Here is a 25,402-nt window from a genome sequence, read left to right as displayed (position 1 = left end):
GTAGTTTATTTATTCTGTCAATATAGGGTAGGTTATGTTAATGATAAAACGACAAATCAATTGTGATGCCGCTAAACAATGCAATGAAATTAGTTTCATTGGATCTTTCAAAGACATCTACTTAAAGTACATATACTTGAAATCAGTCGGTTGATCTATTAGAGAGCATATCTACACTGTTCACCTACATAGAGAATATGTAGTCCACCTGTAAAGCTCAAGGTTACCCAAACATTTGTCAAGCACTTCACAAGTGCTTACCTTGATTCTATGGAATGTCAAAAGGCTGTGCATTTGAAGGTATTTTCTATCAATAATAGCAAAGTGTGATGAGGTGAAAAATAAGTGGTACATAGATGCAGATTACTCATACCCATAACATATACTCGTATATATTTTACCAGCATATACAGATATGTATGTATGTGAGTTGGTTGTACTTGATAAGTTGACATTGGTTATGTGCCGATTGGAAGACAATCGATTCAATTCAATTCGATTGATTTTCAATTGGAAATTGGGAGGGGAAATGCAATTGTCGATTTTCATACCTAAAAATATTCAAAGGACAGCCACATATTTGAAGTAGTGGAATATGCTTTTATTCATGACAACAAAAAAGTCGCAATCAAGCAGACAGAATACTACATTTGTGCTAATTGGGTTTATTTCTCTACTGAATACATAGGACCAAACCCAACCAAAACAAACACCATTACTATGATTCTGAATATCCGTAACTCTCACTGACTTTATGTTGTAAATATCCGACTGATAATGCAAAACATATATCTTTGGATTTCCTTACGAATTTTCGTTAATATGTGTTTCATAAATCAATCACTGTATGAGAGTCTTAATCAATTTATATGAAAAGATAATGTTTAGCATATATGGACGAGATCCGCCAATACCTTCCCTAAACCCCATATAATATTTATAGAGATATCGGCCCTCCTGATTTACATTCAATTCTTAACCAAGTTATGTTAGAATTTAATACTTAATTAATTTTATATGGTATAAAAAAATCTAAAAACGATTCACATATATACAAGAACCCATAAAATCGTATGTACTGTTTCCCGTCTATCTGGTATTGATTTTGAACTTAATATCTCTGAAAAAAGGTAAGTTGTTGTCATGAACGTTTTCAAATATTCTGTAATATTCCACATTGCAAGAATACAAGAGTGTTATTTGTGTTTGTACATGTTATCTTTCCGAGATTTCTTATTTGTTTAAAAATACTCACCTTCATGTGTTTGAGTACACATATACCGTATATAAGTGGACTACATACTCTTACTGAGGTCACTTAATTAGCTGTAAAACGTGCATATCCTAGTACTTCAACTAAGAAATAAACAAAAGCTTAGTGTCATGGAAATCCTATCCAAGGCAATCTTTTCATTTGGCTTATATGCACCCAATATAATATACTAACATATATGCTTGCCTCTCTGCGATAAATGTATATACGTACATATGTATATTTATGCACTTATAAGCGAGTATATGTATGCCAATGTACATTTAAGTGTATTCAGAAGAAGAACCATCCAAACATCAACATAATAGAAAAAAATGTAAAAATGAGATTACTTCCGCATTTTTATAAGCGTATTTTAATTACTCGTACTCGTATTTGAGATTAACTCTTCTAACCTGTGTAGAAATAAAAGGTGGCAAAATTCTTAACGTACGCGTAACAACCGACGTGGTAGATGTCACAATTTTGCGTACATATGTACTCCACACATATGAAAAGCCAGCTAGTATTTATTAAAAGTGGCATCACAGAGGTATAGAAATTGTGTTTGATACAAAATTCAGTAATAATAATAAAATATTCCATATTTGAGTATTATTAGTTTATTTGATTTCGCAATTAATGAGACTGGTCATGAAGACTATACTGGTACTCTAATAACTTCATCTCCAGCATAATCGACCTTATGTGATCAGTACCGTCACAAATGTTAAATTATAAGTTGATTCCACTATCATCCTTTATATATATGTAACTGATCTTTATTATACCGGGTTGATTTCGGTGAGAAATTTTTTGTTATGCACCAATATTTACTAGTCTGAAAAATATATATTTCACTTGGAGTTATTTGTACTTACAACCATATCTTAGTGCGAACATATACAGTGGTGGTAGCAATACTTGAAACACACTGGTTGCATCATTTATTTTTGACTTTTTTATTCAATATCTCTCAGAAGAGCAGTGCCAGATTTAGGTTTTCAATTGATATATTCCTTATTGCCCGACAAGACACGAATGCCTACCATTTAGGAGGTATTCTTGATTTTCGACGAAAGCCAATATAACATTTTTTCATGCACGCATCAAATTTGTTATTTAACTTTTGGTAGGTGGAAAAACTTTAGCTAAATTAATATAATTTAACTATAAGCTTCTTTTATGGAAATCAAAATATTCCCGGAATTGTAACTTGTTTCTGATGATAGATGATGTTTCCATTATTTTTACAACACTGTATATTTTTGACCGCTTCTAGTAAAGTGGCATAAAACACATATTGACAAAATGTCACGAAAATTTTGGTTTGGGTAGGAAGGGTAATGGACAAGTGCACAAAAAAAATTAATTTATAACGCATAAAAAGGCAAAGCAGGACAAACAAATATTTACGTAACTGCTTTTCTCCTGCCGATGCATTGGGGATTTGATTAGGACCGCCTTTGTCACACTTTGTTTGTATCCTCGAATTTAGACGCACATAATCTACAGAGAGCGCTGAGCAGGCGGGCAAGCTGTGGTTGCGTTCCAAATTGAACGCATCAGCGAAAAATTAAATTGCCAGTGACTGCCTCATGGCAAACTCAGGTTTACTTTCCTAAGTTTTCTCACCTCTTTTGTTTGTCTTTCGATTTGTCTGCTTCCGTGCTAATGTTTTTGTAACCGCCACATTACTGCTTTGCCAGCAATCAAGCGGCCTCAGAATCTTATTAATACAACAACTTAAACTTTAAACAAAAATCACCCTTAGAACTTTGTACTCGCTCTTCTTACCGCACCTCTTTGTAGCCACAAAAGCTCTAGCGGGCGGCATTGTTGTCTACATCGTTCTTTTAAAGGCTGTTTGTCTTCTCGGTGTGTACGGCTACAGGCAGATCGCTTCAGTAGGTGAGTTAGGTGCTGGGTCTAGATTGTTGTCATTAGTGGTTGGCGTACGTATCTTAGTAAAGCTGCTGTTAATGATGTTGCTCTTTTTGTTATTTTCACACAGGCACTATTACGACACTTTGAAGCAGGTTCACACTTTGGTCTATATTCTGCTTTGTATGGTCTTTTCTTAACATTTTATTATGACGCTTGTGCTTGGCCAAGTGTAAGGTAATTTGCTATCGGCTCAGTCAAGGAAATCTCGTTGGTGATTCAAAGTGCAGCTCATTCTTTGTGTTTGTGGTCTTTTCAATTAAATAGTTTAACCTCGTATTATGAACACGCCTTTTTATTATTGTAGTAAAATGTTTAAGGACTTTGTGTGGTAGCTGGCAGCATGGTCTCCAAAGCCAATCTGAATGACTTCCTGCTCTACAATTTACCACACTAATTAATGTTTATCATTTCAACGTCTTCAAACAAAACTAGTCGTGGTATTTTTGACAGTACAGTTTTTGTTTTCCACCCTCATAAAGGCAACCCTAAAACCTCTTGTATGTATGTATGTTAAGAAATTCGTCTTGCGTTCTATAATAGCGTGAATAAATTAAGAAAAAAACTTGAAAACAATATATGTAGATACTCACTCATGAAAACTTAGGTTGGTAGTCCTAACCTAAATCATCATTAGGTACATTGTGCTCCAATGATAACCGTAAATTCTTTAGCGTTGAATTTAAACTCGCAGAAAAACCCTGTAACCTTTTATATTAAGTATACATATTTGTAACTATTGATTCCCGCTTATGATTTTGCATCACGAATGTAGAAAACCCTAGAAGTCTTTAGCAGAATAATAATATCAATTTATACAAAATCGGAGCTACTAATTAGTCACATAATTTGAGCAGAAGAAATTCGTTTTCTTATTGTTTTCGTTATCTTTTCTTCCGTAATCAAAATATTTTATTGATATACTTAATAGAAAATTATTGGTTTTCTCGATTCCTGCAAATAAGCAACGTAAACGTGCTTGCCCCCATGGAATTAAGTACTATAATAAAACCCAAATTAGTTTCTAGTAATAATCATTGTTAACTCCTTTCGTGAGCTTGTATATTGTATGTAAATGAGACTGCTAAAGTGTTCATCTGCCTTCCAAGTGAATTATGTTATCCACTGCACTGTGATGTAAAAACTGGGTTTATAAATCCACCCCATTATTGTCAATCTGTTAAGCTCATTGTCGCCCACCAGTTAAGTAACTATTTCACCGCTGCTTGCTTATTTAGTCAACCAACCACTCCATCTCCAACCGATTAGCTAAAGGACCAGCTTGCATGCAAGTAAGCGGGATAGCCATCAACAACTGTACAGCCCGAACTGTTGTGGATTGATCGTTGAACCCGGCATGTTGAGCATCCACGCTCTCTAATCTATTTAATATGCGAACGGGCACAGATTGTAATCTACGCAAATCAAATCAGGATCAAGCAATTGGGTATGATTTTCAACGATTGACCACAACACAATTAAATTACGACCACCAACAACGACCATTTCCGTTCGTGCCTACAACAATACAGTGGCCCACAGCCAGACAGCCTAGAATGCGCACAATTACATTAGTGTTGGAACGTTGATGCGATTGGGTGTGCCTGCATGCGGATGTATAATAATAAGGCTGTTAACTGCTAACCATTTGGTGAACATCACAAAAAGGCTTCCCTCTCAACGGACAGAATGAAGGCTGAACGTCGGATAACAACGAGTTTGCAATAACCACAGTGAATGGCATAAATGGGAGCCAAAGTACTTGAAACAAAAGAAGCATAAGTATTCGGCGCTACGAACTATAAAACAGAGGCATTGTGCTCAATAAAACAAAGGATTTGCTGTTTCACACCAAATGCCAAACAGCATTTGGCAGCTCGTTATTATTCGGTTTTTTTTGTTATGGTATTGACATGTCTTTCACACGACTTGGTCCGTGAATTTTCTGTAGCCGGAAATAGTAGCAGAAATAGTGCTCGGATGTGCTTAATACGCATAGCATTCCTCAAGGATGGCAAAAAGTTACCAAAAATATATATTTGAAACTCACAATACAAGAGCTCCTACTCATTGCGTCTGTATTTCTAGGCTACTAAATACACGAATAGGAATATAAGTATTTGAATTACGACAAAAGACCAAATGAGAAAGCGTGCGTTTACTAAGCCACATACATATGCGCACATAAAACACAGATCAGGGGCAAAGTAGCAAACTGTCGTTAAGTACTTATCGCATTCGTTATCTTGATTCCGTTTATATCATTTGAAGGATTTGGACATTTAGTAGCAAATAAAATCGAAATCCTATGCCTCTTCCCGATCCTAATGGATTAAACTAAATGAATGTAATGTAGTATTGTATAGGCATAAACCAGTGGTGAACTATTTCAAGTTTAATATACTACTATTTACTGGCATTACTGTTTTTTGTGTACTGATAACCATCACAAAATTATATTATACATATGTAATAGAAATCATAAATATTCTTTAGTTCCGAATAGTATACCTCACCTAACACCTGAAACTATTCGAGGTAGTCACTAAAACATATATGTATAGTAAGATAATCAAAAAAAGAGCGCAAACAATAAATTCAGGAGAAATAATCAAAATTGAATTATTGCCACGCCCCAAATTTCGCGGAATATGATTATTCCAAATCTATGTTAATAAGCAAGTTGGCAGAAAAAACGTAGAAAGCAATCAAAAATATAGAAACAACTATGTTTTTGCCATTTCCTCTTTTTTCCCCTTGGATGTGATTGATTGTAATACGCATGATGACATTTACCAGCCAAGAAAGCAACGTGCGTTATAATCACTTGATATTATATTTCATTCTTCCAAGAACAATAAGATTAACTTAAAATGAAATATGACACCGTTGTATACCCGCTGTATTGGATTATGTTAAAGGAAACCCACACGATTGTCAATAATATACGAAAATATTTCAATCGTACCCAACACGAAGACGAAAGGGTGCTGCAGTCAAGCTTCAAACTAGTCGGGATGTCCCATATTCTATTAGACAGAAAATATCACACTTTTACTGAACAGAGAACAATAGAGCGCCTTAAAATGTAAATTTCTATAAACATTTTCCAAACTGTTATGCATATCTCAACCGATATCTCGTAAAACAACAACACAATAATCTTTTAGTACCTTGTTTCGTAAGAAGACAGTCCGCTGACTATTGACACTTGTGATTAGTTGGAAGAGGGTTAAGAACTAGTTGTTTTGACTGCTGGGTTTTCATTTCATGGGGTTTTGTGGCTTTAAAGTGATGGAAAGCTGTTTCACTTGTGACAGCCGATTATTTTCAGCAACTCTACGAAGAAGGAGCTAAAAAATGTTAGGGTTTCGCGTTTGATATTTACTGTTTTCTGTGGTGACCGTTGATTCTGCTTGTCGTAGACAAAATGTCATTATTCATGCACAGCGCTTCGGCAAGAAAGTAAAAGGAGTATTAAGTGTTAAGTTACCAAAATGTGCCAGCAAAGATATTTTGTTTATTTAGCTTTTTCTTTATAACTGACAGTAAATATTTCTAAAGTTAGAGAAGCCTGCTTATACACTTAGTCTTGTTTTCTTTTGCCCTACACTATTCACACATAATGAAACGTGCACGGAATACTGATAATGTGCGCATAAGTTTTTTTAGCGAATGTTGCGAATTCTTGCGTATGTTTGCAGGTACACAGAGCTTTGCATTGTGTAACATTTTTGGAACCCTTCGTGCTAAACACACATGTAATCTTAAGCAGACAGTAAGTTAAACAAAAAGCGCGACTTCATTAAACGAATATTTGCAACACGTGTGTTAGTTCAAATTATATTTCTCACCGAATTTGCTTATAGAAACATTAATAATGCATTTATATTATGGTGATATTAGTCTACCAGTTCATTTCTGGTGAGTTTATTGGTTCAAAATTCAAAGTATAAAAGTAAAAGGTATAATAAGTGGTAAGGTATTTAGTTCTAAATGTCACTTTATTTTACATTTTTCTTTATCTTCTAACTAAATTTAAATCGCAATTAATTTGTCAATATTTTGAACTACGTCTTAATCCTTTTATTCATCCTCTCACTGAGAGAAGGGAAGAGAATTATACAGATATATTATAAACAAGACTTAAAAAATTAAGGAACTAATGATATAGAAGTGATAACAGTATTAATGAAAGAGTTATAATTTTGGGTTTTTTCTATTTCATTTCAGATCAATTGCAACAATGGCGAGCTGAATTGAATTTATAGGCAATTCCCTCATATTTGAAGTTCGGTTGAAGCATCCGCATGCAAACATGGATTGGACTCGGTGGCAATATACATTTTTATGGTGCATTTGCAATCCTGGGAGCATAATGTGGCTACCCATTTGATTCGCTAATTATTAGACATACTGCACGGATGTGCAGTGCATGATTCAACGAATCAATCGTATAATAGTCAGTCGGTAAAGAAATGTTCAATCAGTCAGTGTGTGCAAATAAAAGCTGTCAGAGAAAGAGTAATAAATGTGTTCACATTCCACATATTATAATAAAGCATTCTCATCTATATACACACTTACGTATATATATATGTACTCGTAGCTTACAGTCGTGCGAAATCGTCATTATCACCACATAATCGAAAAAGTGCACCAAACATATATGTACATATGAACATACATAGACGAAGTGTGCAGCTATACAGTAGCCTCAGAAGATTATAAGATCACATTCGAAGAGCACATCAAAGTACGGACATCCAACATAGCCAACGACACTGTGTTCGTCGATTTTGAATACACGAAATAAGCGAATAGCCCGTATGATCACATGAAAATCTCCATTAAAATCGCATCGTGTTTAAGCATAAATAAATTCGAACAATACTCATACTGTAGCAATAATTTACACCGTTCTTCCCTATAACTTTTTTATACGAATCGTTACTTACATTTAATTAAAATTAAAATAGTGAATTACAGTTAAAATTAAAATAAAAAGCACATCGCTCAGTTTTTAAACGCATTTATTTATAAATACTCACAAAATTACACTTAAGGAATAAAATAAGCAACTGAAAATGACATTTGAAAATCACCGTTTTATTAACCAGTTATCAACGAATTAAACTAATACATAGCAAGAAACTAAAGTAGATGAACTCCGAAAGCAAACTCGAAATGATCATCAGAATAGACCAAACCATTAACTGTTGTACAAAGTAAAATTTGCAACAACGGCATCAACACGCACATTTCGTTTTCGGGGGACGGCATTGACGGCAATAGTGTTGCTGGAAAAAGTAGCGCAAACACGGACGAAGCGGAAGCAGCAGGACAAACCGGCCAGAGCCAGCGAGTGTGAGTTGCCAAGGATCTATAGGTGTGTTCATAAAAGGAGGAGGATCAGTCGCAGTTGTAGACTTAGAGAACGTATACGAAGGAAAGTAAACGGTTTTCTAGCGCGGAGAGGAGACATAGCAAGAGAGCAGTAAAGGACCAGCACCTGGACGAATAACGAGTGACAAAACAAACAAGTTCCATAGTGAGCCATAGAAAAAACACATGTAATTATTGCACATTTCTTACTTAACATACCTATATATTTAACTAATTGCATGTAGTTATTATAATATATATATTTATAAATAGTAACTTATATACATACATATGTTCATGAAGTGACATATAACCTAATGATCCTTAGTAGTATCACATAGTATATCGCCTCAAACTTGATCACTACTATAAGAGTTGATTAGAAATTGATTTTACGTCCCTTTGTATATCTCATCTATGGGTTAGATCAGGTTATTTTCGGATTTACTGCTATATTTGAGTTTCAGCGGAGACAATAGTATTCTCGTTTGAACGCTACCTTACTGAGAGCAAGTAGTTCAGTAGGTCCAAAGCATTCTACACTGGACCTCCTGAAGAATATCTTGGCTATTGGTTGTTTGGAGTTGAGGAAACATACGTCTAGTACTACACCACATGAGTACAACGAAGCTCCGACATTGATTGTACCAAAATGCATTCTCTCACAGTTTCCAATGACTTTACTATGACGAAGAACCCGTAGAGAGGATTATCATCAAGCAATAGATGCAAGTAATAACGCAGATGGACACCGATTGACTACTCTTACAGTCATCGCGTTCATAGCCAGTGTATTATCTCTGCTATCGGACTGAAGCACTTTGTAATTAATTCTCTGTTGTAGACTCCACTCCGGAGCATTATTTCGACAGGTATCTTGAACACTGTACACCTCGGTAAATCGTCCTTAGAATCTTAAATATATTATTTAGGAAATTAAATTGATGGATGGTATGATATGGTTACCCAGTTATACTTTTAAATTGAGTTTTCTTCATCAATAATAAAATAATAGCGAGTTCCCCTTGATTTTATCTTAATATTTTCCTCATTTTGAGATGTGCGTATTGATACCTCTCTAGAATTGAGCCATATTAAAATGCCTGTGCTCTCTGAAGACTGCTGAATATTCAACCGAATCTTAGAAATACACTCAACAGTTCGACAATATCTGTCGAGAAGAGACCGTCGAACGTAAAATATTACTATTAATAAAATTAGTTTATATTATATAATGCTTCCCCAACATGTCTATAAATATCATATAGAGCAAAGTGAATGTAAACAGCAGATAATTAGCGAGACAAGTTTTAGAGTACCATCAACATCTATAAAACTTATCTTTGCATAATTAAATTTGGTAATTAGAGATTCTTTAATATGTACTAAACACATGTATATAGGATATTTATATGCACATGTGAGTTCTTTCATGAGTTTTTAGCTAGTGGGCACACATTCTCATTAAATCTGTACGTTAAGTGTTGACAACTCAACAGAAATCAAGCCTTTTGAAAGGAGTTGAGTAAGCAAATGTTGCGTGACATAACGGTTTTACTGTGAAAATAGCTGATAAACATCATAATTGGTCGTAATGGTCGCGTTTGTGTAAATGGTAAACAAAACGTTATTACAACATTGCAACATTTTGTTGTCGCCACCCCTGCTGATAGTGTTACTCAAATAGTTTCCGTGGGGTCAATTAATAGAACACTAATTACGTTCGTATATTTCACGTGGAAGTGTGTCTACACACGCACTGGTATGCGTGCATGCATTTTAAGTGGTAATTTTATTTGTAGCAACACGTTGGCTCTTAAAACTCTTGCAGCATAACGTAGGTCAGGCCACCTATCCAAAACAACAACATTAAACATTACAAAATTGTGTAACACTGAAGGGACACGCAAGATCACGTGACATACTATTGCGTCTGTGTGTCTAACGCTAAACTGTGCATATATTAAAGCACTAACAACTTGATTTTCGTTAAATACAAGCTTTACAATTTGTTCTTTTAACTTACGTGCATACACATTTACTTGCTAAATACACACCACAACTTTAATTGAATTTTCAAATTCAAACACTCGTATAAATGTATAAGCCGGAACCCCTTACCCGCCGTGGTAGTTTGAGATCCCTTCGTAGCGCTCCACTGCTAAGCACCGTTTTAGAGAGCACTCTCTCGCTGACACGCATCCACCCGATAACATCCCTCGAATTACCTGGACTCGATTATGCAATTGAAACACAAAGTGCTATAGCCGTTCATCACCGTGAACTAGGAACATCGTTACGTAGCGGTATTGCAAACGTTGGGCAAGCGACCGGCGGACGTTTGGGTCGGAGCGCTTCCATACGACAGCAACAGGGTGAATATAAGCGTGTTATACCAGCAAAACGGTAGGTATAAAACCATTCTCATTACCAACTAAACCTTGGAATGCTCCTAAAGCATAAGGAATATTATTATTTCATGAAAAATGTCATACATCAAGCTAAGATTGTGAATAAAATTAAGACTTTTGTCAAAAGGACAAGTTCATGGAGTCAAAGATAAGGAATTTTGAGTACTAAATGTAATATTTTGTATGGTATATGAGGCAATATTATGCTCCAACTTTGTATAAAATTTATGCAAGATTTTGAACAATTATCTCAATTGAAGCATTCCACGTATAAAACTATTCAATCACCATTGGATTTTTACTAAATTGATAGAACCACAGAAACCACGAATACAAAGAATAATGGCAAATACAACAGATTCCGAATACCTCTATTAATTAAAATACATTTCTGAGCATTAATGAAAATGTAAAGTACTTATCCCTCAGAAAAGATTTTTTCCCATAAAAATTTCTAAGCAAGAGCTCACCTTACTACGAAATGTGTAAGTATGCAAATATTTCCAGTCATGCAAACTTTCATTTCCGGAACAGGTAACCTAATTGTAGCGCACTAGACTGACCATAAGGCGGTTCGCAGACAGGATAAACCACGTAAAACGATATTTCTCAGTAGGCCAATAGATGACTGGGGTTAGTAAAAACGGGGGTATGATATTACCGCCTAAGAGGAGACAGTCCAATTAGGAATTTTAGAACATTTTGTTTTCTGTGGATTTCCATATGTAATATTTCCTTTGAATGTATGTGATTGGCGTGGAAACCGTTTAGCCGGTTATAGCCGAATCAATGATACCGCGCCACTCCTCTCTTTCCCTCGCAGTTCGGCGCCAGTTGGAGATATCAAGTATAGCCAGGTCGCTCTCCACCTGGTCGCTCCAAAGGAGTGGAGGCCTTCCCCTTACTCGGCTTCCTCGGGCGGGTACTGCATCGAACACTTTCAGAGCTGGAGTGTTTTCAGTGTTGCCCATTCGGACAACAAAACCTAGCTGTAGCCGTAGCAGTAGTCTTTTTATTCGCTGAACTATGTCAATGTCGTCGTATAACTCGTATCGGTCCATCATCTGCAGTATTCGCCGTTGCCAATGTTCTGAGGACCATAAATCTTGCTCAAAATTTTCCGCTCGAAAACTCCTAGAGTCGTCTCGTCTGATGTTGACATCGTCCACGCTTCTGCACAATAAATCTAGACGGGGATGATGAGCGACTTGTAGAGTTTGAGTTTTGTTTTATTATTATATATTAAATTATCTACGACTTCGAAGTTATGACTGTCAACAGTGACGTGGGAGCCAAGACGCGAATGCGCTGACTGCTTGTTTGATGACACCACCGTTCACCACCAGACCCATTCGCTTCGCTTCTTTCTCCAGGCGGGGAAAAAGCAGAACTAACGGCGCGGGATTTGTTTCCTATGATATCAATATCATCTGATAACGCCAGTAGCTGTACGAGTACACTCTTATAGAATGAGAAGGTGCAATTCTCTGTTTAGCTCTGCGGCTCGGACTATTTTTTCCAGCAGCGGTAATTGCTTTTCGAATTTTTTCATGGCCGGGTAAGGGAACATATGTTCCATCGTCATCGATTGGTGAATCGGGTTCGCCATCTCCTGGAGAAGTGTTCCCTCCATACTCCCAGTATGCCCAGGACATCGGTTACCAGATTACCACGTTGGTCTCTACATGAGGATGCTCCGGTCTTGAAATCTTCGTTAAGTCGCTTCATTTTTTCATAACATTTTCTAGCATTACCCATGTCGGCCAGATTTTCAAGCTTTTCATACTCACGCATTTCGGCCTCTTTCTTTTTACATCTGTAAATGCGTTTCGCTTCACTCACGAGTTGTGATCGTTTGGAACGTTGCGTGGTAGGCAGTCTGTTTTCTCTCCGCTGTGAGACTGCAATTCTCTTCTTGTCGTTGCCGAAATCCAATTGTTTCTGCTGCAGCGGTACGCAGTAAAGCTCCAGTTACCGATGCTTGACTTGACCTAGAGAGACTTGAGAACTGTCACATAAAAGATCCGTTTAATGGGCCTTGCATGTATTTGATTACCGAACGCATGACTTGACTTGAAAGTCTGTTGAATTTAGAACTCTAAGTTACGTTGACATTTGAACTGCTCTCCCTATCTTACTGCTTCTCTTTTCATTCTCATTATGACACTATTCCAGTGTTGCCTGAATGTTTTCGGTTAAAATTAAATATGTTAAAATTCTAATCTTTAATATTTATAAATCTTCAAATAAAGAAAAAATGAGATAATTCAGAGGAAAATACCTTTTTCACAACAATTATTTTTTAATGTGTTTAATAAAAAAATCGTTTATTTTATTTATAACGCAAATACTTGTTTAACTTTAAGTGCAATAAACAAATAAAATCAAATAGGTACGATATGAGGGTAATTTTTACAACAGAAACATAACTATTGCGAATCTCTGCAAGAATTTGTGGTGATCTGCTCAGAAAAAAAATATTTTGCGAATTTATTGTAAATGTTCAAATACAATTTGAATTACTTATTTATTCACCTATCATATATACGCTTGGCTGGCTCCAATTTATTACATATTGTAACAATTCCAAATATCGAAAAACTGAACTACGTGTGCACGTTTCTTTTGTGGTATTCTGCTCAAAGCTATATTCATATATTTATTAAAGAGTTTTCTTTCAAACATAAAATCTTCACGTGTTCACAGATTTCCTAATAGTGAAGATTTTTTTGTATATTAGTTTTAAAATCTTCAATCTTGGTGATATTTTAATTTAAAAAACTTAATTTTAAAGCTAAATATGCACATCTGGCAACTCTACCCAGAAACTATAATAATAACAGCTGAAGTTGAAGTTGTGTGAAGTATAACTGCATCTAAGTTTTCCAAGCCAAATTTTTCGAAGCTGAGTCAAGTCAAGCATCGGTAACTGGAGCTTAAGTTTGAGATGCCGTTCCACAGTTCCCTTATACCGAGATGCTGATGAGTGCTCTCAGAGAGCAGGAGTGCAAGTCGAGTAAAGTATTTCTTGGCTGTCTGTTGCGATTTTCGACGTCGAACCTTCCTTGCGTTTGTTGACAGGCGTTCTTTGCTGCACAGAAGCGGTGCGTATCTTCGCTGATACCAGATAATGGTCCAAGTCTATATTTCGTTCTCGGAGCGTACGCACGTCTAAAGCACTGGAGACATGTCTTCGGTCTATCACAACCTGATCGATTTGGTTCCGCGTGTTTCGATCAGGAGACAGCCATGTTGCTAGATGTATTTTCTGGTGCTGAAATCTGGTACTACAGACGACCATATTTAGGGCCCCAGCGAAGTGGCAATGTTTCGTCATAGTGGCTGTATTTTCCGACTGTTGTGCCAAAGACACCTTCTTTACCCACCCTAGCGTTGAAATCGTCAAGCACGATTTTGACATTGTGGCGGGGGCAGCGCCAGTAGGTGCCTTCTAGGCGCTCATAGAAAGTATCTTTGATCACATCGTCCTTTCCTTCCGTTGGGGAGTGGCCGCAAAAAAGCTATATGTTCCCATCCTCCTTTACTCTACATAATTACAGGTATTGACATTGGCAAATGCCTGTCCTGATCTTAATGAAATTTGTTGCAATAAAATAACTTTAAGAAAATACTTTAATGTATCAGTGTTTACTTGCACATATCGTGAATTTCCCTAAAATTTGTCAAAGTGGCTTTGGTTTCAGTATTCTCTCGTCCTAGTCATCTAGTCTCTTATATACAAAGTCACTTCCACCCAAATCAAAACTGTTCATCGATAATTTGGTTGATATACTCATAACATTTATCATCACGTTTCGCTTCTACTTCCTTTTTTGTTGTTGCTAGGTCTGATATTAAATTTCACATAATATTGCCTGATTTCCTTCGTTTGATAGTCAACATACTTTTCAAATAGCTGCCGGCTTAAAGCCGCTCAATCAGTTTAACATTACGTGCCGTAAGTAAACACTAGATACGCTGCTGTAGCGATTATGATATGAACTTTGAGTGAATGTGCGTGTAGGTGTTTGGGTTGTTGATGTCTTTTGGGCGTGATATTCATACTTTACAATTTCCAAAATATATTTAACGGCTGCGACATCTCATTTTTCGGCTCTCGAGTATATTTATGCTGGCGTTCTATGTTGTTTACGTTCATTATTCATCAATTCACTTATCCTGCTTATCATTTGCCTTTTCACAGTTGCTAGCTTTCATTTTTCGTACCTCTCACTAATTTTTGCCTCTTGAATATTTTTGCGATAATATCAACAATAGATTAGGAGGCGCGAACACGCGATATTATACTATCAGTCCTACATCATCGATATGCTGTATTGTGGGTTCATGAGTTTGTAATAAGAATTTGGGCGAGAGAGCATAAATTACTTGTATTCACTCGTATCTGTGAACTTAATTTATTAAAGTAATTTCTCAGAAGTTTTCGTGCCACTCTAGGCTAAACAAAACTAATTCAGATTTTCTTAAGGTACATGCTTAAAATTCAAGACTTTGTAGCTTTAAAATTACATTTATAATATTTTCGTGTTCCAAATATGTGAAATTATTTAATTGTTGCTTTTACAAACTACAGTTTTAAAATATGCAAAATATTTTACAAAAAATCAAAATGTGTAAATTGATATAAAAACAATATCTACTTACAAATAAATGCCTATATTGCGAAGACTCTTTAAAGCTTTGAAGTTAGCATAATAAACTGTACGATTTAAAGCCCACTCTTTGTTTTACTGAAATTTTTTAAGACTTTATTTTCGCATTCATTTTGCATGAATGCACACACCTATGCAAACCATTCCATATTGTGCTTATGGCGGTATGGCGGGGAAGCAATGCGGCTATAGTCTGGGAAGTGGCGATTGTTTGTTGCATAAAAGTTGCAAGGTTCATTGCTCTCGTTGAAAAGGAAAATTTGCACGCCGAGTTGTTTGGATTGCTTACGGACACATTTAAATACAAATAAGTCAATGGAAACCAACTAAGTATACGCCGGATACAGAAAATATACAAGCATACATATATTTCAATACAAATGCTTCAGTGCACTAGTTTCGAATTTATAAAATTTCCAAAAACCATAACTTATGTATTTTTGAATATTAATATATTTTTATAGATTAACTAGCAGACCGCTCCCTCTTCGCATGGGTTTAAACAAACGTTTCAAAAGTTATAAGTTTTTACACACTTATACACACTATCCCATACATATGTATGCGCTTTCCCGTGCTATACTTACTACTATTACTATTTTATATTTTATTTGTAATGAGCTAAAACTTATTACCTCTAGTCTTTGATGTCCGTTGTCTCTCTCTCTGATTATAAAAGCGTTGGGAACGCTCAGAGTTCGACTCCCTAGTGCGAGCTTGTATCTTTCAAATATTTTGTTCTTCAAGCAGCTGCACACGTTCCATACTCGACCCTCAAGCGCGTACTTGGGAGGTTTTGAAATTTCAGCAAGCTGCTTGAATGTAGCTTTCTAATGGTGAAACAATTTTTGAAATCGGCACAGTAGTTTTTGAGGTTATTCATTACAAACATACATACAAATCTGTCCTCTTTATAATAGTAGTATAGATAATAAATATACATTTTGTAGTTGCGGCTCAAATCTATTTAAAGGGAAATCGTTTTAAACGTATAGTTCTTAATTTATTTTCGATGATTTTTGTTGTATTGATATATATGTTCATGGAACAGCTTTCAACTATAGGCTACCATTACTTTCCCTCTATCATATATGTGGAATTCTTATGTAGAAAGCTTGAAACTTCAAGAGCCATCCCCCTTTTCGATGTAACAAAATCACTCAATGTTTTTCTGATCAGACTTAAGAAGTAAGAAGCATATCTCTAATTTGTAATTATGAGACGTTCGTACGTAATGATTTTTTCAAAACTACTATCAAATTGCCACACAATCACATATATGTATGTATATCATATTTATCTATTATTGGCAAGATTTATAAGTGCGGATGCGAAGTTAATTACCTACACTGCACTACGGTTATTGGAGATAACCCTTATACCAAATTTAAATGTTTCGCTTAAACTAAATTCAAAATTCTTACATCTTTAGGCTTGAGTACAACGTTTTTGACTTAGATCTGATCTCTATTCCCAGAGGCACTCATACGCAGTGGCGCACATTCATAAATTGATTAAATAATTCGCTACAAAATAGAAAGGATGAATTATGATTTGCCAAAAACCACAAAAAACTATCAAAGTGTTGATAGAAAACGTTCCATAATTAAATTATAAAAAAAAAAAATTGCCTTACTTGCATACACTTTTATATTTATATTTTTTCACGTATTGTAGTTACATCAATAATAAACGAGTATCTTCTTTCTTATTTCTTCTTTGTATTTGTTGTTGAGCTTTGAGTGTTTGCAGGAAATGTCACTGTAGCCAGTTTGTCTCTCAACAAGTTTCAAGACTTTTTTGCATAACTTTTCGCCTATATCAATTAACACCACTTGAAGGGATAATAAGGAGTATGCAGTCGCATTACTTACAGCATGTAACCGCGCTCTCTACTAAAAGAAGCTTACAACACAATTAATGACATTTTGGTATTTTGCCTTTCTTTATTTTCTTATTGTTATACAGACAAGGCTTCTAATATTTTTTGTGCGCTTGTATGCGTGTCCCATTGAAGTAATCGCGTGTTTTAATTAAAATGCTGTCATCAATTAAGTCCAAGAGCGCTTTGCTTTCCGCTTGTTGTTTATTCCGCCAGCACGTGGTCAAGTCTCGGGAATCTGTGTATCTCTGCGTTTTCTTTACTTCAATTGAATTTGTATTGTTGTCTTGTTATAAATATATGTACACCATCCTTCTTTCATCTTTTTTTACTGTGTATACAGCCAACTTCTTCATTTGTCGACTCGGTTAAGCTGATTAGACTTTCCTCATTCACGCCAAGCTATTAACGTTACCAACGCCGTTAACGCTCCAGTTGGTATGCTTATGTCGACTACCCGGGGGCGATACTTAATTGGGCTTAAGTTGATAAATTGTTTCCGTTTTGAGGACGTTAGCAAATGTGTACTTCATGCACCCGCAAAGGAAATATTATTGATGGCTTTGGTTATGCATGAAGGCTTGAGAAGGTGTTTCATTTCAATAGAAGTATGTGTATAGATGCATAGAAATTCCCGACCAGCTTAAGTTATAACAAAACGTAATTATCATTTGCGGATATTTCGCAAACAGAGGCGAAGCTTTTTCGTTTTTCACCAACATGTTGCACAGTATAATGTTCCTAACAGTTATTTAAAATATTATGTAATAATCGTTGTATAATTGATTTCACAATAATCAATATGAGTTTTCTTACCGTTGTCTCACTATTTTAGAAAGCGGATCCGACAGACTATTGGATATACAACAAATAATTAAATGAAATAATTGGAATTAATATATAATAGTATTAAAGATTTGGTACACAAACAGTAGCGACATCCAATTATAAAACATTTTCCAATAAAAAACAATTTCATATTCCTTTAGGCTGTTTCTGTATAGTAACAAAGATGCCATTTATTTTTGGCGAATATAAAACATCCAGCCATTTAAAAGAAGTTCAGAGACGTGAAAATTATTTAGCTAACATGATGAAAGTTATCTATCTTAACCTAGATATCACTGTCTAAAGTTTCAGGAATTACTGATATTTGATCTGCCAGATATTAGTTAAAATAATCGATGTTATGATCGAATAAAGATCAAGAATATCTGGTTGCATTCTGATTTTTATGAATAGTCACAATCGCAGTCTTTGAAATATATCATTTTTGGCATAAAATTGTAATCATAGTAATAATAAATATCTTATTGTAGCAGCGATTTTAAAATTTTTCAGTAATAAGTTAGTTTAATTTGAATGCATTGACTTATTCATTTTTAACGCCTCGATTTCTTGTACATTTTAAAGACATACAGTATAACTATACATATGTTTATCTATTTTTACTTGCAAGTATTTTTGCTAAAAAGTGAACGCGATGTGAATACGAACTACCGTAAAAAATTCATTCAAGTGCGCAAACAAAAGCTGTGTCTTATACACACACGCTGAAACAACAATAGAAAAATTCAATTGTTTGGGGTGAAAGGATAACAAAGAAATCGTTTAAAATTTTAATAACAAAAGATTGTTTACACTTCAGCCAAACAAAATGGCTTGGCAATATCCAATGACATCTACATACGTATGGACTGTGCTACACATGCACATGAGGTCACATCTGACTATACAGCATGACACACACACATGTGCGAATAATGCGAAAAGCTTGAAGCAAAAAAAAGCATTCAAATTTTAAAGTTATTTTTCTGGTGAGTATTGGAATACTTATATGTACAAATGTATGTATGTATGGAGTGTAACTATACTCGTATTAGTAAAGTTACCAGCCGATTAGTTCATATAGAAACGTGAGCAAACTTTAAGATAGTTCTTTAATTTAGCTGGTTGGTTGCATAAATGATGCTTCAGACGAATGATAGTTCAGAGTTTTGTGTTGATCAGTGAGTTCTAATTATTTACTTGAATGAAGTCTATTTTTCTGCCGTATCAGATTTATCTTAGATTGCAATATGAGGAGGTGTGAAATAAATAATATATGTATTATACATTTCACAACAACAATTTATCTACCCACATTTAGTTCGAAGATTCAGTATGGTTCCCACAGAATTTGTTTTAAAGAGTATACTAATGTTCCTCATCAGACAGATATAGCCTTGAAAATATACATATAACGATGACCCCTTTCCACTGTAATTCTATTCATAAAATCTAAGTTTTATAGTTTAGTTTATAAAGTAATCACTTTATTTTCAGTGTCCTCTGGTGCCAAAAATTATAAAATCAAAACAGTACTAACCCAACATGTAACAGTCAATATATCTTACATAAAATAAATTATTAATTAAGGGGTTAGGTGGGTTTCAAAATTCAAAATGTGGATTTTTTTGTCTTATTAAAAAGTACAATACATATGTTTAAAATATTCTTCAAATCAATTCGAGTGAATTTCTAAGAAATATACACTTTGGAAATCCCGTCCATCAGGCCACGTCCGCATGATAGTTCAAACACAGATTAACTCAAAACCGAAGACGAAGAGAGCCGATACGACCTATCTTATGAGATTTCAATGTAACTGAACAGTCATCACCGCTTCTAACGCCCGTTTCTACCGTACGCTACCGTAGATATTCTAGTCATTCAGATTTTTCCGTAGAGAAGAGTCGGACGCTTCTCACTCTCGGGTCTCTCACAACGCAGGATTACCAGTACCGATATTTTGTATTAATTAAAAAATAAACTTTAAAATATTTAAAATTTTATCAAACTAACTCAAATTTATAGTCGAATATTATTATTTTTAAATAATAAGCTTATTTGTAATAGTTGGATTTAAGTTTTGATCTTTTATATTATGAGAAATTAAAACTGAAAAGCTAAATGTGTGAAAAACAATCTAGACAAGTTGAGCTATGGCAACATCCATTTCTCAATTTTTCTTTGCTTCTACGGGCATTACTTTTGACAAATTTGGTTTGCTACGAGCGACAAGTACGGGCGGGCGGAACATTTTTGACTGTTTGAACTATAATTATCATAACTTATTATTATTGAGACATTTTTTTCAGAGACATCTCAAAATACTCATTACAATATTGGCTTTGAAATTAAGCAAAACATGTAAACTTTTTGAAACTTCAAATGAAATAATTGATTGTATATACATATTTAAAATGTAAAAGTAACCTTATTTTCAACCTCTGAAACCTAACCGCTTAAGTGAAAGTACAATATTGAATATCTGTCCACGAATTACCCTAGTTCCCAAATACCACACTGTATGAGGTATATAGCGATCAAGTTATGAGTTATTTTACTAACATTGCGTTTAAATATGTCCTCGAATATACATAAATTTATTGCTGAAATAAATGCAATTAACCTTACATTAGCCTTTAAATTACCCAATATAGTTATGAAATAGGTCTAGGCCTTGGTGTAATATAATAATTTGGTCTAATATAATAATTTTCGTACTTATGGTTGGCTCTTCCGTATATACCCAATATCTCGATAGAAAATTTCTCAATTTATATATATATTATTTATAAAATATTTGAATTAAACTTACGACTTAAATAAATATTATGAATCAACAAAAAATTATGAAACATTTCAAGCCATTGGGGTAATGGTAAACTATATTATTACTGCATATGTATATTCATAAGTATTTTAGGAATGGACGGTATGCTTTAAAACAAATGGTCACGAAACATTTGTGAGTGCTTTTCTTGTTTTAAGTTCATATACGATATTGCCCATCTCCATTTAATTGTTTTCAGTAGAGTCAGTCAGAGACAAGAATAAGTTAAAAAAATAGTTTCTGCACATTAAAATGTATTAAAGCTATATATATACGTACGTACATACATATTAAAATATCACTTATTTCATTTCGAATAAAATATATATATTAATATATTGCAGTGTATCTATTACCCATACTGCCTATATATACATCGGTATAGTTATGTTGTATACAGATCTTTGCATGAGAATGTACTCCCTGTCAGGTCTAATAAACCAGTGTGACCCAGAAAAACACCCACGAATTCTTACCAATTTAATTTTGTTTAAAAATTAGAGCAATTGGAGTATTGTGCAAACAACAACAATAATAACAGTAACTGAAAAAGCAAAAACTGTGCAAGTGTAACAATGCACTGTATTTGTAGTACATTTGGGCATGAGGCTCGCTATAAGTATAGAAATCGCTGTGCATATGAATCATTCATGTGTAGAAGACTATTCTAGAATTTGAGTTTCAAAAGTACAAGTATGCATGATTTTCTTCCCGCTACAATACCGCCACAAAGGACGTACCGCAAACACCTACTCACATTAGTGCTAATACTCGCACAAATATGAGCCAAGCGTCTGCACAGAAACATTAGTACGACGATGAATGCATTGCTTTTGGCTAACACTTCACGTGCTTACATGTAGCCCTCATTCGGTATCTGTGCAAAAAGCTTGCAACTATGTGGCTTTGAATCGCAGTACGTACACTCCGCGTCATCAGGTTAGCACACCCTCACCAGACAGATACAATTGCATCTAATTTTTTGGTTCTTAACTTGAAGCTACTTTACTTTTCTTAATTTTTTCTTCTATGTATGAACAGTTACTGGTTAAAAGAGCAAGCCATAAAATGGCATTAGGTTAGCACACCCAATTTGTTTTGTATTTATCTGCGGAGTTTGGACATTTATGGATATAAATTTCGATAACTGATATTTCAAAAAACATCGTCTGAAGTCAAATAGTTAAATGGAATTTTTTAGGTTATAAGTGGGGATACGGCCAAAATAATAAAGGCAGTAACAATAAAGTATTTTCCGTAGCTGATTTTGAGCAATTTCAAAAGAAGCATCCAATTGTCAATAATTGACCGTCAAGATCAGGGTAAATAGTGGTGATAAATTTAAAAATGTTATAACTAAATTAAAAAATACCCATTAACGATGACCGAAGAGATACACGATTACATTTTGTCCAGGTGCATAGAGATGGAAGTCTAATTGGCACTATACTGTTTTTTCGGATGAACCCGAAGTTTATAATTATTCTTTCCATTATGTTCGGTCGGAGAAATTAATTAAGAAGAGAAGACAAGACAAGACAATTGTGTTTGATTTGTTTTTAAATTAATTAAGAAGTGAAGACAAGACAAGACAAGACAAGATATGACAAGACAAAACAACACAACACAACACAAGACAAGACATGACAATTCTGTTTGATTTGTTTTTAAATTAATTAAGAAGAGAAGACAAGACAAGACAAGACATGACAAGACAAGACAAGACAAGACATGACACAAAACATATAAGTGTTTAAATTAATTAATACAAAAATTAAAAAAATATGATCTTGACAGAAATGCACCTGATGACCATATTTAAATCACAAATTTTTCTATAGATTTCGTAAAAAAGTTATTTAAAACAAGTAAGGAAGGGCTAAGTTCGGGTGTAACCGAACATTTTATACTCTCGCAATTTATTTATTTAACTTTATTTATATTATATAATACACAATTTGACCCACATATTCGTCATATATATTGTATAAAATTCATTGAAAGTTGGAAATCCTAATATATACGGGGCCTTAAAAACCTATGGCCCGATTTTTAGAATGGGGCTGCCACACTATTAACATAGTATTTGTGCAAAGTTCTGCACCGATATCTTCACTAGTACTTACTTTATATATTGTAAAGTAAACGATTTTGATTGTCTTCAAAGCTCTGGTATATAGGAAGTAGGCGTGGTTGTGAACCGATTTGGCCTATTTTCACAACATATCATTGAGATGTAAGGAAACTATTACAAACCAAGTTTCATTGAAATCGGTCGAGTAGTTCCTGAGATATGGTTTTTGACCCATAAGTGGGCCACGCCACGTCCATTTTCCATTTTGTAAAAAAATCTGAGTGCAGCTTCCATCTGCCATTTCTTATGTGAAATTTAGTGTTTCTGACGTTTTTCGTTAGTGAGTTAACCCACTTTTAGTAATCTTCAACCTAACTTTTGTATGGAAGGAAGGCGTGGTTATGCTCCGATTTATTTCATTTTTGGACTGTATTAGGAAATGGCTAAAAAAAACGACTGCAGAAAGTTTGGTTTATATAGCTCTATTGGTTTGCGAGAGATATACAAGAAACTTAGTAGGGGGCGGGGTCACGCCCACTTCCCCAAAAAAATTACATCCAAATATGCCCCTTCAGGTGTGATCCTTCATTCCAAATTTTACTGTTATAAATTTATTTATGGCGTAGTTATGACACTTTATGTGTTTTCGGTTTTCGCCATTTTGTGGGCGTGGCAGTGGGCCGATTTTGCTCATTTTCCTATGGTGCCAAGAAGTAAGTGTGCCAAGTTTCATTAAGATATCTCAATTTTTACTCAAGTTACAGCTTGCACAGACGGACGGACGGACAGACAGACATTCGGATTTGAACTCCACTCTTCACCCTGATCACTTTGGTATATATAACCCTATATCTAACTCGTTTAGTTTTGGGTGTTACAAACAACCGTTATGTGAACAAAACTATAATACTCTCTTTAGCAACATTTGTTGCGAGAGTATAAATATTGAAGAAAGATACAATTCTTGTTTTATTTAGTAGAAAATTAATTCATTAATAATCACTTAAAATTTCATATTTGTAGCTACTTTAGTTTTGATAGAAATTAACTAAAACTTCTTGATCCAGAGGTGTGCTAACCTGATGACGCGCAGTGTATATATGAATGTGTACGCTATGTGAGCGTGTGCCTGCATTGTGGTTTTGTGCAAGCGCTCAAGCAAAAGAAACAGGCCACAAACGCTATTAACCCAATAACATTATGACATTATGGCGTTAGTGGTTTAATGCCATATAACAAGTTGTAGCAAGTGAAAGCTAGAAGATGAATCAGTGAAGCCGTTAGAGGGGTGCTTGGATGTGGGAAGAAAGCATTACAATGTTGATATAGGGAATATCAGTCATATCATTTTGTTTTGATTTTATACCATTTTGTGTAGCTTTTCTCTAGAATTTTGTCACCACAAGAGAGCAAGTTTATGTAGATGAAATAATTTTGTTGCTATGCAAATAAATTTAACCAGATTTCAAAAAGGTACACATATACGAAAATCTCTTTATTGTCATCCACATAATTATTAAATGTGCAACTGCCATAAAGGCAAACACGGATTTACAATTCACTTGAATCTTAAAAAAAAAATTATAATATTTACTAATTTAAAGAGTAAACAGTAAATGAGGTGCTGTGAAAAAACCAAATCAGGGAATCAGGAAACTCATATATTTTCATATATTCATGTACGCATGTATGTGATTGGCCTTGCAACCGTTTAGCCGGTTATAGCCGAATCGACGATAGTGCGCCACCTCTCTCTCTCCTTCGCAGTTCGGCGCCAGTTGGAGATCCCAAGTATAACCAGGTCGCTCTCCACCTGGTCCCTCCAACGGAGTGGAGGCCTTCCCCTTCCTCGGCTTCCTCCGGCGAGTACTGCATCGAACACTTTCAGGGCTGCAGTGTTTTCGTCCATTCGGACAATATGACCTAGCCAGCGTAGCCGCTGTCTTTTTATTCTCTGAACTATGTCAATGTCGTCATATAACTCGTACAGCTCATCGTTCCATCGTCTGCGGTACTCGCCGTTGCCAATGTTCTGAGGACCATAAATCTTACGCAAAATTTTGCTCTCGAAAACTCCTAGTGTCGTCTCATCTGATGTTGACATCGTCCAAGCTTCTGCACCG

General features: G+C 34.9%; 1 protein-coding gene across 1 annotated transcript in view; it reads left to right on the top strand.

The window, feature by feature from the left end:
* Positions 1–25,402, top strand: part of LOC105217134 (innexin shaking-B) — a 269,087-nt gene that overhangs the window by 125,292 nt on the left and 118,393 nt on the right. Inside the window, exon 3 of the mRNA XM_011191988.3 lies at positions 7,430–8,769. The gene's annotated coding sequence lies outside the window, so the exon portion shown is untranslated. The remainder of the gene's footprint in view (positions 1–7,429; positions 8,770–25,402) is intronic.

Source organism: Zeugodacus cucurbitae, chromosome 5 (assembly GCF_028554725.1).
Source record: "Zeugodacus cucurbitae isolate PBARC_wt_2022May chromosome 5, idZeuCucr1.2, whole genome shotgun sequence".
NCBI lineage: Eukaryota > Metazoa > Arthropoda > Insecta > Diptera > Tephritidae > Zeugodacus > Zeugodacus cucurbitae.
Note: the sequence above shows the minus strand (reverse complement) of the source record. Positions and strands in the feature narration are given on the sequence as shown.